Source organism: Amblyraja radiata, chromosome 36 (assembly GCF_010909765.2).
Source record: "Amblyraja radiata isolate CabotCenter1 chromosome 36, sAmbRad1.1.pri, whole genome shotgun sequence".
Classification (NCBI taxonomy): Eukaryota; Metazoa; Chordata; class Chondrichthyes; order Rajiformes; family Rajidae; genus Amblyraja; species Amblyraja radiata.
In genome coordinates, this window is record NC_045991.1 from 1,244,596 (window position 1) to 1,260,782 (window position 16,187).

Here is a 16,187-nt window from a genome sequence, read left to right on the forward strand (position 1 = left end):
GTAGTAAATTGGCACTATGGGCAGCCATAAACAGCCTAATGGCCGGGTATCAGCACAAACCATGGTTTTGGGAGCAGCTGGGGCGGATACTGACATCTTAAATCTCATTCCACCAGGACAGCAGCAACACCGGCAGCTAGAGACATGGAAGTGCCTATGGACCATATCCTGGCAACAGCAGGATGGTCTAGAGAAAAGACCTTCCAATTCTTTTATAATAAGCCAATAACCAAACCTGCGGTGTTGCAGAAACAAGTTTGAATTCTGTAATATATTTAGCCCAAGGGAGCATTATTTTGTTAAAATAAATTGTTATTGTTTGAATTTGATACATGTCTGAATACGATAACATACTTCCTCCCTTGAATGACTTTGACAGTGAATGAGCATGGATTTGTTCCACGGCTTGAAATCACAGATCTTTAAAATCTTCACGTAGTCACTCACGTGACTCCGAAGTAAAATAGTAAGATTAAACGAGAACCTACCAGTTTGAAGTTTGATCTTTATTTTATGAGGAGTTACGATGAGGGATTACATGCCCTCCGCTCCCACACTCTATTATAAAGGTCAACTGGTATCCTAGTTCTTCTTATCTTACTATGTTTATTTCAATTACTATTACTGTAATTCCACACCGCTGCTTTGAAGTATGCCGCGCATGCGTGCTGGCGGGGTCTTCACGTAATCCCTCATCGTAACTCCTCATAAAATAAAGATCAAACTTCAAACTGGTAAGTTCTCATTTAATCTTACTATTGATTTCTCTAACTTCAAGTAACCCCTGCATTTCCACTCTCTCCATCCCTCCCCTACCCAAGTCGCACCAGCTTCTTGTTCACAGCTAACACACAGCCAACATTGTTTCCTTTATCATCAGTACTTTTTTTGCATGTCTTTCATTAATTTGTTCTATATCTCGCTACATCACCGTCTATATCTCTCGTGTCCCTCTCCCTTGATTCAGTCTGAAGAAAGGTCTCGACCAGAAACGTCACACATTCCTTCTCTCCAGAGGTGCTGCCTGTCCCAATGAGTTACTCCAGCAATTTGTGTCTACGGTTTAAACCAGCATCTGCAGTTCCTTCCTACACTGTTAATGGTTTAATTTAGTTTAGAGATACAGCGCGGAAACAGACCCTTCGGCCCATCGAGTCCGCACCAACCAGCGATCCCCGCACACTAACACTATCCTACACTATGAACGATTTTTACTTTAATACCAAGCCTATTCATGTATATAATGGCAGCTCCTTCCACATACCTTCCCACCCAGTGAGTGAAAACGTTGCTCCTCAAGTTTCTATTTAATCTTTATCTGCTCACCTTAAACACAAGTCCTCTGGTTCTTGAATCCCGTACCCTGGGTAAAAACATTCAGTGCATTCAGTCAGCAGGCAAGGTGAAACAGTGGTAGAGCTACCTACCGCCTTACAGCGCCAGAGACCCGGGTTCGATCCTGACTACAGGTGCTTGACTGTACGGAGTTTGTACATTCTCTCCGTGACCTGCGTGTATTTTCCCCGAGATCTTCAATTTCCTCCCACACCAGTTTTGTAGGTCAATTGGCGTTTGATAAATGTAAATTGTCCCTATTGTGTGTAGGATAGTGCTGGGACCGATGGTCGGCACACACTCGATGGGCCGAAGGAGCTATTTCTGCGCTGTATCTTTAAACTAAACTAAATTTAAAACATTAAATATGTTTTTTTTGTTGTTCATGTATAAATGCAATTTGTTTATGTTATTTGTTAGTTTCATTTAGCTTAGAGATACAGCGCAGAAACAGACCCTTCTGCCCACCGCGTCCATGGCGACCTGCGATCCCTGCACATTAACACTGCCCCACGCACACTGAGGATAATTGTACATTTATACCAAGCCAATTAACCCACAAACCTGTACGTCTTTGGAGTGTGGGAGGAAACCCAAGCACCTGGAGAAATCCCACGCAGTCACGGGGAGAACGTGCAAACACCGTACAGACAGCACTCGTAGCCAAGATCGAGCCTGGGACTCTCGCTCAGTAAGGCAGTAGTTCAATCACTATGCTACCGCACCGCCGCGCTAATGCAGAGAATCTTCGCTGGTCAGCGCGGACACGGTGAGCCGAAGGGCCTGTTTCTGCAATGTATCTCTAAACTAAACACATACCTAGTGTGAACGGGTGATCGATGGCCATCGCGGACTTGGAGGACTGAAGGGCCTGTTTCCACGCTGCATCTGCACTGTATCTCTAAACTAAATTAAACTGACTTATTGAGTGACTCCAGCTTTTTGTGTCTATCATCGGTGTAAGCCAGCATCTGCGGTTCCTTCTTCAACTAAATTCACCCTCTTGACCGTAAACCCTCGTGATAACAGACCACATCCTGAGAGATTTTAGTTCTGTCAGACGGACTTGCTGACTAATGTCGATGCTTTTGCACCGCCTCCCTTGGCCACCTCTCGGTATGATATGAATATTGATTTCTCTAACTTCAAGTAATCCCGGCGTTCCCTCTCTATCCATCCCTCCCCCACCCAAGTCGCACCAGCTTCTCGTTCTCACATAGTAAATCGCTAACAACGGCCTGTTACTTATTTTGCATCTTTCATTCATTTGTTCTATATATACATCACCGTCCATACCTCTCGTTTCCCTCTCCCCTGACTCTCAGTCTGAAGAAAGGCCTCGACCCGAAATGTCACCCATTCCTCCTCTCTAGAGATGCTGCCCATCCCGTTGAGTTACTCCAGCCCTTTGTGTCTAACTACCCCCAGATCCGCCGAGTTCCCCCAGCATTTGTTTTCTCGATGAATAAAGGGAGTGTTATGCACCCTCAGCTTTGGAGAATTCTGTGATACATTTCCCTTCATTCTGTGAACGAACATTTTCATTTTTAGCACTAGATTTCCTGTCACAGCTTCTGTCTACTTCTACTTCTGTCTACTTCCTCATACCCTCTCGAGTTTCTACCACATCATAAGTTACAGTGATAATGGTAATATAGAGAGCAAACTCAATGCGAGCATATATTTCAATAGGGCTGTTATACACAAACAGGGATATAATGTTGAGGCTCTATAAGGCGCTGGTAATATTTGGAATATTGTGAGCAATTTCTTGGGCCCCGTATCTGAGGAAGGATGTGCTGGCTCTGGAGAGGGTCCAGAGGAGGTTTACAAGAATGATCCCTGGAATCAGCACATTAACCTATGATGAGCGTTTGTCTGCACTGGGCCTGTACTCGCTGGGGTTAAGAAGAATGAAGGAGGACCTCATTGAAACGTACAGAATAGTGAAAGGCTTGGATAGAGTGGATGTGGAGAAACGTAGAAACATAGAAAATAGGTGCAGGGATATAATGGTGCATGTCTTTCCTCAGATTAGGAGACCAAAACTGTACGTAATACTCCAGCTGTGGTCTCACCAAGACCCTGTACAACTGCAGTAGAACCACCCTGCTCCTATACTCAAATCCTTTTGCTATAAATGCTAACATGAATGCTAAGAGGATGTTTCCACGAGTGGGTGAGTCTAGGAGCGAAGGTCACAGCCTCAGAATTAAAAGAGGTTCTTCTACTCCTATTCCTTATGATAGGAGCCAAATTAAACCATTCGGGCCCTCAAGACTACACCGACATTCAATCATGGCTGTTCTATCTTTCCCTCCCAACAACATTCTCCTGCCTTCTCCCCATAACCCCTGACAATCGTACTAATCAAGAACCTATCTAGTGTATTTTGTACCTTTAAAAATATGAATTGACGGCCTCCACAGCCTTCTGTTGCAAATAATTCCACAGATTCACCACCCTCTGACAAGAAATTCCTCGTTATCGCCTTCCCAAAAGAATGTCCTTCAATTCTGAGGCTGAGACCTCTGGTCTTAGATTCTCCCACCTATTCTTGCTATTGAGGGAATGCAGCGTAGGTTTACAAGGTTAATTCTCTGGATGGCGGGACTGTCATATGCTGAGAGAATGGAGCAGCTGGGCTTGTACGCTCTGGAGTTTAGAAGGATGAGAGGGTATCTCATTCAAACATATAACATTGTTAAGGGTTTGGGCACACTAGAGGCAGGAAACATGTTCCCGATGTTGGGGGAGTCCAGAACCAGGGGCCACACACAGTTTAAGAATAGTAAGATTAAACGAGAACTTACCAGTTTGAAGTTTGATCTTTATTTTATGAGGAGTTACAATGAGGGATTACGTGAAGACCCCGCCAGCACGCATGCGCGACATTCTTCAAAGCAGCGGTGTGGAATCACAGAAACACAGTAATTGAAATAAACATAGTAAAGATAAGGAGAACTAAAATAGTGACCTTTATAATTGAGGGTGGGAGCGGAGGGCACGTAATCCCTCATCGTAACTCCTCATAAAATAAAGATCAAACTTCAAACTGGTAAGTTCTCGTTTAATCTTACTATTTTACTTCGGAATCACGTGAGTGACTACGTGAAGATTTTAAAGCTCTGTGATTTCAAACCGTGGAACAGTCCATACTTCACTCACTGCCGAAGTCATCCAAGGGAGGAAGTATGTTATCGTAATCAAACATGAATCAGGTTTTTAAAAAACAATAACAATATTTATTTTAAACAAAGAAAAAATAACATTCCCCCGGGCTTAAATTATATATTTGCAGAATTTAAAATCCTCTCTGCAAATAATACAGGTTTAACAATCGGCTTATTATAGAACGTTTGGAAAGTTCTTTCCGTGGACCAGGATATGGTCCAATGGCACATCCATATTCTTAGCCGCTGATGTAGATGCTGCCCTGGTTGAGTGAGATGTGTAAATGTCAGTATCCACCCCAGCAGCTCCCAATACCTGTCTGAGCCATCTAGAGACGGTTTGTACCGACACCCGACCATGTTGGTTTTTGTAGCTGACCCATAGTGCCTTTTCTCTCCTTCGGGGTTCTTTGGTTATGTTGAGATATTGCAGCAAATGTGTCATGACACATAAACGGGGTTCAGGTGGGTACGCCTGGAATTCCATAGTTAGTCCTGAAGTTCTGAAGTCCTGAAGTCTGCTCTGTTTTACCAGCTCCCAGATAGTAAAAGTAACTTGGTCAGCTGATATGACCATGTTGTCCAGTCTGAGTAGGTGCAGGGACTGGACCCTTTGGGCTGAGACTAAAGCCATCAGGATTACCGTTTTCAGGGTGAGCAGTTCCAGAGTGAGGGATCTGGCTGGTGACCATCGCCTTAGATATGACAGGACGACAATTCATTAATTTGGCCACCAGCGGATGTGACCCTATGGACTGTTGTCCTGGTGCCTGCCACAGATAGGCTTACAGTGCACACCAAGCACAATTAATTGTACTGTAACTCAGACCTTCATCGTAGTGAAGGCTGGACAGGAACTCCAGTATGTTCGTTATGGTTGCTGTTCTATATGTTGTCCCTGTTCTTGAACAGTACGCTTCCCACTTCCTGATGCTGGAGAGGTACTGTTTCTTGGTGGATTGTCGGTGAGATGCTGTCATCATGTCCACGGTCCTGTTTGACAGTCCCAGGTCCAATAATGGTCTTTTTAAATTCTGCAATTTAACAGATTTTTTCTGTCATGGCACGGATGACTCTCGCCTGTGACAGGGTGGACCAACAGATCTGGTCTCCTGGGAATGGTCATGGGTGGCAAGGACCACAGGGAACCATTTTCCCCAGTTCAGCGAGAATGCGTCCATCGCTGCTGCCTCAGGGTCTGGTTCCCAAGCAACATATGTTGATACCTGGTGATTCAGTCATGGGTTGCAAAGAGGTCGATATCTGGTGTTCCATATTGCTTTGTAATTTCAGCAAATACTTTGGGGTTTAATATCCATTCGGTGTTATCATTGAATTTGCGTGACCTGGTGTCTGCCACTGTATTAAGCTTACCTGGTAGGTAAGTTGCTGATAGCCAAATATGTCTGTCGACACACCATTGCCAGATTGTGTTGACCAGATTATCACATGATATCGATTTTATCCCGCCCATATGATTAATATAGGCCACCAATGTGGTATTGTCAATTTGTAGGCGGACATGCAAATGTTGCGTAGTTGAACAGTAAGCTTTTAGCCCATAAAATGCACCCAACATTTCAAAGTAGTTTATACCCAGTGTCTGTAGTAGTGATGATTCTTGTATGTTCCATCTACCACCCATACTAGATATAGTGTTAGTAGCTCCCCAGCCTTGAGCACTAGCACCCGTATGAATCGTGAGTGTTGGGTTATTGATAACGATGGGGCTGGAACTATGCCAAATGTTCACTTTCCACCATTGTAATTCTGATATTGCTTTAGCTGGTAATTTCATGGTTCGGTCCAAATGACCTGCATGTAGTTTTAGCGCATGCACCTTTGCTCTTTGTAAGTTTTGGTAATGCAAAGGTCCAAGCTGGGTAGCTGGAAATGCTGCTACTAATTTCCCAATTACTCTTGCCATTTGTCGAATAGTTGATTGATTGGTAATCATTAATTTGTTGCAGGCTTGTGCCAATTCTGCTGCTTTTTCTTTTGGCAACGTTACAGACATGTGCACTGAGTTAATTGTGAATCCCAGATAGTCCATAGTTGTGGATGGCGTCAACTTAGATTTATCTGGATGTATGACAAATCCCAGAGTTTCAAATAAATGTTTGGTAGCTCTCGGTATGATATGAATATTGATTTCTCTCATTCCTCCTCTCTAGAGATGCTGCCCATCCCGTTGAGTTACTCCAGCCCTTTGTGTCTAACCACCCCCAGATCCGCCGAGTTCCCCCAGCATTTGTTTTCTCGATGAATAAAGGGAGTGTTATGCACCCTCAGCTTTGGAGAATTCTGTGATACATTTCCCTTCATTCTGTGAACGAACATTTTCATTTTTAGCACTAGATTTCCTGTCACAACTTCTGTCTACTGCTACTTCTGTCTACTTCCTCATACCCTCTCGAGTTTCTACCACTTCATAAGTTATAGTGATAATGGTAATATAGAGAGCAAACTCAATGCAAGCATATATTTCAATAGGGCTGTTATACACAAACAGGGATATAATGTTGAGGCTCTATAAGGCGCTGGTAATATTTGGAATATTGTGAGCAATTTCTTGGGCCCCGTATCTGAGGAAGGATGTGTTGGCTCTGGAGAGGGTCCAGAGGAGGTTTACAAGAATGATCCCTGGAATCAGCACATTAACCTATGATGAGCGTTTGTCTGCACTGGGCCTGTACTCGCTGGGGTTAAGAAGAATGAAGGAGGACCTCATTGAAACGTACAGAATAGTGAAAGGCTTGGATAGAGTGGATGTGGAGAAACATAGAAACATAGAAAATAGGTGCAGGGATATAATGGTGCATGTCTTTCCTCAGATTAGGAGACCGAAACTGTACGTAATACTCCAGCTGTGGTCTCACCAAGACCCTGTACACCTGCAGTAGAACCACCCTGCTCCTATACTCAAATCCTTTTGCTATAAATGCTAACATGAATGCTAAGAGGATGTTTCCACGAGTGGGTGAGTCTAGGAGCGGAGGTCACAGCCTCAGAATTAAAAGAGGTTCTTCTACTCCTATTCCTTATGATAGGAGCCAAATTAAACCATTCGGGCCCTCAAGACTACACCGACATTCAATCATGGCTGGTCTATCTTTCCCTCCCAACAGCATTCTCCTGCCTTCTCCCCATAACCCCTGACAATCGTACTAATCAAGAACCTATCTAGTGTATTTTGTACCTTTAAAAATATGAATTGACGGCCTCCACAGCCTTCTGTTGCAAAGAATTCCACAGATTCACCACCCTCTGACAAGAAATTCCTCGTTATCGCCTTCCCAAAAGAATGTCCTTCAATTCTGAGGCTGAGACCTCTGGTCTTAGATTCTCCCACCTATTCTTGCTATTGAGGGAGTGCAGCGTAGGTTTACAAGGTTAATTCCCTGGATGGCAGGACTGTCATATGCTGAGAGAATGGAGCAGCTGGGCTTGTACGCTCTGGAGTTTAGAAGGATGAGAGGGTATCTCATTCAAACATATAACATTGTTAAGGGTTTGGGCACACTAGAGGCAGGAAACATGTTCCCGATGTTGGGGGAGTCCAGAACCAGGGGCCACACACAGTTTAAGAATAGTAAGATTAAACGAGAACTTACCAGTTTGAAGTTTGATCTTTATTTTATGAGGAGTTACAATGAGGGATTACGTGAAGACCCCGCCAGCACGCGTGCACAACATAATTCAAAGCAGCGGTGTGGAATCACAGAAACACAGTAATTGAAATAAACATAGTAAAGATAAGGAGAACTAAAATAGTGACCTTTATAATTGAGGGTAGGAGCGGAGGGCACGTAATCCCTCATCGTAACTCCTCATAAAATAAAGATCAAACTTCAAACTGGTAAGTTCTCGTTTAATCTTACTATTTTACTTCGGAGTCACGTGAGTGACTACGTGAAGATTTTAAAGCTCTGTGATTTCAAACCGTGGAACAGTCCATACTTCACTCACTGCCGAAGTCATCCAAGGGAGGAAGTATGTTATCGTAATCAAACATGAATCAGGTTTTTAAAAAACAATAACAATATTCATTTTAAACAAAGAAAAAATAACATTCCCCCGGGCTTAAATTATATATTTGCAGAATTTAAAATCCTCTCTGCAAATAATACAGGTTTAACAATCGACTTATTATAGAACGTTTGGAAAGTTCTTTCCGTGGACCAGGATATGGTCCAATGGCACATCCATATTCTTAGCCGCTGATGTAGATGCTGCCCTGGTGGAGTGAGATGTGTAAATGTCAGTATCCACCCCAGCAGCTCCCAATACCTGTCTGAGCCAACTAGAGACGGTTTGTACCGACACCCGACCATGTGGCTTTTTGTAGCTGACCCATAGTGCCTTTTCTCTCCTTCGGGGTTCTTTGGTTATGTTGAGATATTGCAGCAAATGTGTCATGACACATAAACGGGGTTCAGGTGGGTACGCCTGGAATTCCATAGTTAGTCCTGAAGTTCTGAAGTCCTGAAGTCTGCTCTGTTTTACCAGCTCCCAGATAGTAAAAGTAACTTGGTCAGCTGATATGACCATGTTGTCCAGTCTGAGTAGGTGCAGGGACTGGACCCTTTGGGCTGAGACTAAAGCCATCAGCATTACCGTTTTCAGGGTGAGCAGTTCCAGAGTGAGGGATCTGGCTGGTGACCATCGCCTTAGATATGACAGGACGACAATTCATTAATTTGGCCACCAGTGGATGTGACCCTATGGACTGTTGTCCTGGTGCCTGCCACAGATAGGCTGACAGTGCACACCAAGCACAATTAATTGTACTGTAACTCAGACCTTCATCGTAGTGAAGGCTGGACAGGAACTCCAGTATGTTCGTTATGGTTGCTGTTCTATATGTTGTCCCTGTTCTTGAACAGTACGCTTCCCACTTCCTGATGCTGGAGAGGTACTGTTTCTTGGTGGATTGTCGGTGAGATGCTGTCATCATGTCCACGGTCCTGTTTGACAGTCCCAGGTCCAATAATGGTCTTTTTAAATTCTGCAATTCAACAGATTTTTTCTGTCATGGCACGGATGACTCTCGCCTGTGACAGGGTGGACCAACAGATCTGGTCTCCTGGGAATGGTCATGGGTGGCAAGGACCACAGGGAACCATTTTCCCCAGTTCAGCGAGAATGCGTCCATCGCTGCTGCCTCAGGGTCTGGTTCCCAAGCAACATATGTTGATACCTGGTGATTCAGTCATGGGTTGCAAAGAGGTCGATATCTGGTGTTCCATATTGCTTTGTAATTTCAGCAAATACTTTGGGGTTTAACATCCATTCGGTGTTATCATTGAATTTGCGTGACCTGGTGTCTGCCACTGTATTAAGCTTACCTGGTAGGTAAGTTGCTGATAGCCAAATATGTCTGTCGACACACCATTGCCAGATTGTGTTGACCAGATTATCACATGATATCGATTTTATCCCGCCCATATGATTAATATAGGCCACCAATGTGGTATTGTCAATTTGTAGGCGGACATGCAAATGTTGCATAGTTGAACGGTAAGCTTTTAGCCCATAAAACGCACCCAACATTTCAAAGTAGTTTATACCCAGTGTCTGTAGTAGTGATGATTCTTGTATGTTCCATCTACCACCCGTACTAGATATAGTGTTAGTAGCTCCCCAGCCTTGAGCACATCCGTTTGTATCGTGAGTGTTGGGTTATTGATAACGATGGGGCTGGAACTATGCCAAATGTTCATTTTCCACCATTGTAATTCTGATATTGCTTTAGCTGGTAATTTCATGGTTCGGTCCAAATGACCTGCATGTAGTTTTAGCGCTTGCACCTTTGCTCTTTGTAAGTTTTGGTAATGCAAAGGTCCAAGCTGGGTAGCTGGAAATGCTGCTACTAATTTCCCAATTACTCTTGCCACTTGTCGAATGGTTGGTTGATTGGTAATCATAAATTTGTTGCAGGCTTGTGCCAATTCTGCTGCTTTTTCTTTTGGCAACGTTACAGACATGTGCACTGAGTTAATTGTGAATCCCAGATAGTCCATAGTTGTGGATGGCGTCAACTTAGATTTATCTGGATGTATGACAAATCCCAGAGTTTCAAATAAATGTTTGGTAGCTAATACTGCTGATTTAGCTAATTCCAAGGTTTTGCCTACTATCAAAATATCATCAAGATATTCCATGACAATATGTTTTTGTTTTCTTAGTATTGCCAGGGCTGGTTTTAATATCTTGGTAAATAGTCTTGGGGCTGAAATTAGACCATTAGGCAACGTTTTATACTGCCATCGTTGCCCCATCCAGTTAAACTTTAGGTATCTACGGTGATCCTAATGAATGGGCACTGAATAGAATGCAGCTTTTAAATCGATGCATGCCATGAAGTATCCTCTGGAAATCAATTGTTTGGCAGTAACAAATGTTTCCATTTTGATATGTATATACTTGACAAATGTATTCAATGTCATTAAATCAATGATGATGCGACATCCACCATCTTTTTTAGTTTTAGTAAAGATATTTGATACAAATTCCAAAGGGTCATGTTCTGATTTCTCTATGATTCCCTTTGTATGTAGTCTCACCAGTTCTGCCTGTCCCTCGCATTTTTCTTTTTGTGAGAGGGTAAACTCCCTGTGGGGTGCATGCTGAACTGGCGGTATACTTTTTTGAACAAATTCAATTTTGTATCCCTGAATATTTTGTAGTATATAGTTATCGAGAGTGATAGCCCTCCATGCTTCCAAAAACAGGTGTAACCTCCCCGCTGTTAGCAAAGGCCCTGCACCTTTTATGTTCTGGAAGGAACCAGACCCACCTACCTCCAATGTTACCGGTAGAATATTAATTTCTTGGATCTGCGGCTCTTCATCTGTCGAGGTGTTGCTGTGTGGGGTTGGCGCATTTTCCATGAGGTCCACTCTGGGCCCTGTCCTAAAAAAGACTTCCGGGGATGGTATGCGGGCCCCATGCTTTTACCAGTACCATGTTGTAGACGCCTACTGGTGGATGCGTAGGGGTGCTGCCGTCTGGGTTGCGTGGTCTTGCTTGTTCTGGGACCTGCCCTCGTGAGTCCAAGTGCTTTAGACTCCTCGTCCAGAGCTTTTACCTGCTTTGGCAGGTCTTTACCAAATAGCAGGATTTGTGGTTGTGAGGTCGGCGTTTTGCACAACCCTGCAAATTTGGGGTTGAGGGCAGGTCTTATGGCTTCTTTCCGTAGGTTGTTGATTTCACACTGTGTATTACACAGCAGAGCCATGGTGTCTTGTTGGTTATTGGTCATTTCGACACCGTCCACGGAACGAGCGTATGAAGTTAAGGCTGACGTCAGGAGCTTCAGAATTTTTTGGAGTTTGAGTTCTTGGGTTCGAATGCCCAGCCCAATGTACCCCCCAGATTTGGTTATTGACGGCCGGTACATTGAGCGATATACAATTCTCCGGTGGCGTGTATAATTCCAACGCCTCATTGACTACCTGTTCTTGGTGTGGGTTGAAGGACAGGTAGTCAATGCTAGCCGCCAGTTTAGGCTGCAACGGCTGTCCCGCTCGCGGTGTTACAGTGTAGCGGTTTACCACACCCAGCAGCTCTTCCTGTTCCTGCACCCCCAGCATACTGCTGTTGTCTTCAGCCAACGACCCCTGTTCTTGACCAGCCCAGCCCTGATCGCCAACGCTCCCCTCCGCTGAGGGAGGTGCGATGGCCAGTGCTGAATATTGCACTGTGGCGGGTGTGCTTGCACTCCCTTGGCGGGCTTGCCCCATCTCCCGGAGCAAATCCCGCTGGAGCATTTGCTCCATTAGCCGCTCCATGCGGGCCAAACGGTCACCTTTACCGCTCTCGGGTGGTGTGTCTTCCGTGCCGGATTCATCGGAGTAAACCGGCTGGACGAGTTCTGTTTAGCCTTGCCTCCAACCCGCTGCGGTTGTTCGAGCTGAGCAGCTTGCGGCGCTGGGCTCGGCTCTACAGAAAATCTGTCGGTGACTATGGACCGCAGCGAGTGCGGTCAAGGTGCCGCCGGTCGCCCCCCACTGCTGGAACCCTCCTGGGCCATCACAGTCGGACGGGGTGTGACCTTCTTCGTTTGTCTGCCCTTGTTCATGTTCTCTATGAAGACAAATCACAACAAGGGTTTTTTCAAATACGATCTCAGAATAAGTTTTACTTACCTGGAGGTCCCGTTTTAAACTCTGTTGCGGGAGAGCTCGCTCTCCCGCCCGTCGCTGTTGCACTGCGTGAGACACTATTACGGCATGCGTGCTGGCGGGGTCTTCACGTAGTCACTCACGTGACTCCGAAGTAAAATAAGGAGTAAGCCATTTAGAACGGAGACGAGGAAACACTTTTTTCTCACTGAGAGTAGTGAGTGTGGAATTCTCTGCCTCAGAGGGCGGTGGAGGATGGTTTTCTGGATGCTTTCATGAGAGAGCTAGATAGGGCTCTTAAAAATAGCGGAGTCAGGGGATATGGGGAAAAGGCAGGAACGGGGTACTGATTGGGGATGATCAGCCATGATCACATTGAATGGCGGTGCTGGCTCGAAGGGCCGAATGGCCTACTCCTGCACCTATTGTCTATTGTGTAGTCTAATCATCTGCCCCCCTCACCTGTATCCACCTATCACTTGGCAGGCTTTGACCCGTTCACACAATTTGCACAGTGTAGACTTTGGGAGGTCATGTTGTATAAGACGTTGGTGAGGCCACATTTAGAATATGTGCATTCAGTTCTGGGCATCATGTGATAGGAAATATGTTTTCAGCTGGAAAGCGTTCGGAGAAGATTTACGAGGATGTTCCCAGGAATGAGTAGGCTGGGATTCTATTCCTTGGAACGTAGGAAGTTGATGGGTGATCTTATGGAGGTGTATAATATCATGAGAGGAATAGATCGGGTAGACACACAGAGTCTCTTGCCCAGTGCAGGTGAATTGATGACCAAAGGACATAGGTTTAAGGTGAGAGGGGGAAAAAAGTTAACAGGAATCTGAGGGGTAACTTATGCACAAAGGGTGGTTGGTGCATGGAACAAGCTGCCAGAGGAGGATGTTGAGGCATTGGCTATCCCAATGTTTAAGAAACAGGCAGGTATATGGGTAGGACAGGTTTGGAGGGATATGGACCAAACGTGGGTAGGTGGGACTAGTGTAACTGGGACATGTTTCCCAGTGTGGGCAAGTTGGGCCGAAGGGCCTGTTTCCACACTGTGCCACTCTATGACTATGACTTTGCATTTCCAGTTTTCTACCCTCTATTCCCCCAGTCTGAAGAAGGGACTCAATCTGAAATGTTGTTTGTGCAAACACTAGTCCACTCCATCCGCAGATCCGCTGAGTTCCTCCAGCACTTTGCTTTCTTGATTAATAAAAGGACTGTTCTGCACCCTCAGCTTTGGGGAACTGTTCGATACATTTTCTCTTCTGTATAAAGGATTTTTCGCAATAAGTTTCCTGTTCCTACTTCTGTCCATTTCCTCATGAAGCAAGAGGTCGTTGGGCCTCACAAGTCTCTGTAACTTCATTGTTTCCATGACTCTTACTCATACACTAGGAACAACCTTAAGGTCAGAGGGGGAAAGCTGAAAGGCGCGGCACAGTAGTGCAGCGTTAGAGTTGCTGCCTCACAGCTCCAGAGACCTGGGTTCGATCCCGACTACATGTGCTGTCTGTACGGAATTTGCACGTTCTCCCCGTGACCTGCGTGGGTTTTCTCCGAGATCTTCGGTTTCCTCCCACATTCTAAAGACATCCAGCCATAAGACTATTGAACTCACAATAAAACCGAGGCTAGAACTTTCTTATACATCGCCACTTTTAAAAACATTCCTACATATCTATTTTACAGAACTATGCACATGAAGCACTTTTTATGGACACACTAAGCACTTTTACTGATCGCCTGATATAAATGTTATATTCTGCTGCTACTTTGAAGAGTCAATGCAACGAAATTTCGTTCAATGTGCACTGTGTCTATGTGTATACCTGAATGACAATTAAAGTTAAATAAAAAAAATAAAATAAAAAATAAAGTTTATAGGTTAATTGGCTTGGTATAAAAGTACAATTGTCCCTAGTGTGTGTCGGATGGTGTTACTGTGCAGGCATCGATGGTCGGTGTGGACTCGGTGGGCCGAAGGACCTGTTTCCGCGCTGTATCTCTAAACTTAACGAGATCTAAAATGTGTGGGGATCGTTTCTTTACCCAGAGAGTGATGGTGCCGAGGGGTAATGATGGAGGCAGTGATGATAGTGGTGTCTTGGTGGCCTTTAGATAGGCACATGGACGTGCGGGGATTGCCTTGCACAATTCCAGATATTCTTGAATCAGTAATTCAGCGGGTCAGGCAGCATCTCTGGAGAGAAGGAATGGGTGATGTTTCGGGTCGAGACCCTGCTTCAGACCTGAAACGTCACCTATTCCTTCTCTCCAGAGATGCTGCCTGTCCCGCTGAGTTACTCCAGCATTTTGTGTCTATCTTCGATTTAAACCAGTATCTACAGTTCTTTCCCACACAATTCTTGAATCAGTGCAGTCTTGTTCAAATGAGCACTGTGGAACAGGAGACTGTCACACTCACTAGATTAAATACCTCCAATTTGACAGGGAGGGGAGTAGCGGCCGGTGGGGAGGGGGTTACAGAGACCAGGAATAGTTTCAGAGCCAGAGTAGGTTTGCAGGGATAGTGAGGGACTCTTCCCACATTACAGCATTCCCTCCACTAAATCAAAGTCATGCCCCATCAGGGATGAAAGGGGTTAACCATTTGCTGAAAAAGGAATACTTCCTTATTTTATTTCCGTTTCTTGATGTAAATTTTCCCCTCTACACATTCGTGTTCTCCACACAGTGACGGCCACTGAGAACAAGAGTTTGTCAGTCGATATTCCAGAGACGAGCAGCGGACAGAACCCAGGTACGTAATTCTGTCAGTCGCTCGTTCCCACAAACAATGACCAGTTTATTGAATTGTGAGTTTGTACAGAGTCTGATCACTGAAATACTTTGTGTATTAAGGTAACTGCAGATGCTGGTTTACAGCGAAGATAGACACAGTGCTGGAGTAACTCAGCGGGTCAGGCAGCATCTCAGGAGGGTTAGTTTAGTTTTCTTGCTATTGAGGGAGTGCAGAGTAGGTTCACCAGTTCTGAAGAAGGGTCTCGACCCGAAACATCATTCATTCCTTCTCTCCAGAGATGCTGCCTGTCCCGCTGAGTTACTCCAGCATTTTGTGCCTACCTTCAATTTAAACCAGCATCTGCAGTTCTATCCTACACATTTTCACTAGGTTAATTCCCGCGATCGCGGGACTGACATATGATGAAAGAATGGGTCAACTGGGCTTGCATTCACTGGAATTTAGAAGGATGAGAGGGTATCTTATACAAACATATAAAATTCTGAAGGGATTGGACAGGCTAGATGCAGGAAAAATATTACTGATGTTGGCGGAGTCCAGAACCAGGGGTCACACACAGTTTAAGAATAAGGGGTCGGCCATTTAGGACTGAGATGAGGAAACACTTTTTCACACAGAGTTGTGAATCTATGGAATTCTCTGCCACAGAATGCAGTGGAGGCCAATTCACTGGGTGTTTTCAAAAGAGAGTTAGATTTACAGTGGCTTGCAAAAGTATTCATACCCCTTGAACTTTTCCACATTTTGTCACGTTACAATCACAAACGTAAATATATTTTA

General features: G+C 44.7%; 1 long non-coding RNA gene across 1 annotated transcript; it reads left to right on the forward strand.

The window, feature by feature from the left end:
- The first annotated feature begins 1,139 nt into the window (after positions 1–1,139).
- On the forward strand, positions 1,140–15,041 carry LOC116966304. Its single transcript, XR_004409986.1, has 3 exons — positions 1,140–1,389; positions 11,683–11,687; positions 14,953–15,041. It is a non-coding gene; the product is annotated as an uncharacterized LOC116966304 (long non-coding RNA).
- The last annotated feature ends 1,146 nt before the right edge of the window (positions 15,042–16,187 follow it).